Consider the following 221-nt stretch of genomic DNA (forward strand, 5'->3'; position numbering starts at 1 on the left):
AGGCACTTACTGTATAACACACATACACATCAGCCGCCAAAGGTCTGAGACCACTAATAAAAATACTGCTATTGTGAATTTAAATAAGAATAATAATTATAATAATACAATTGTTATTATAAATTATAATAGCAGTTAAATTTTTTAATTGACCATTTGTCACAAATTGCAGAATTCTGATTTAAATGTAAAAAAACATAACAAAAACATGATATATATAT

At 24.0% G+C, this 221-nt stretch overlaps 1 protein-coding gene across 1 annotated transcript in view; it reads left to right on the top strand.

Annotated features, from left to right (window-relative positions):
- The window catches only part of LOC107702807 (A disintegrin and metalloproteinase with thrombospondin motifs 13-like), a 25,630-nt gene that overhangs the window by 5,515 nt on the left and 19,894 nt on the right, over nt 1-221 (top strand). The window lies entirely within an intron of this gene.

Source organism: Sinocyclocheilus anshuiensis, unplaced genomic scaffold (assembly GCF_001515605.1).
Source record: "Sinocyclocheilus anshuiensis isolate Anshui unplaced genomic scaffold, SAMN03320099.WGS_v1.1 scaffold366, whole genome shotgun sequence".
In the NCBI taxonomy this organism is placed as follows: Eukaryota; Metazoa; Chordata; class Actinopteri; order Cypriniformes; family Cyprinidae; genus Sinocyclocheilus; species Sinocyclocheilus anshuiensis.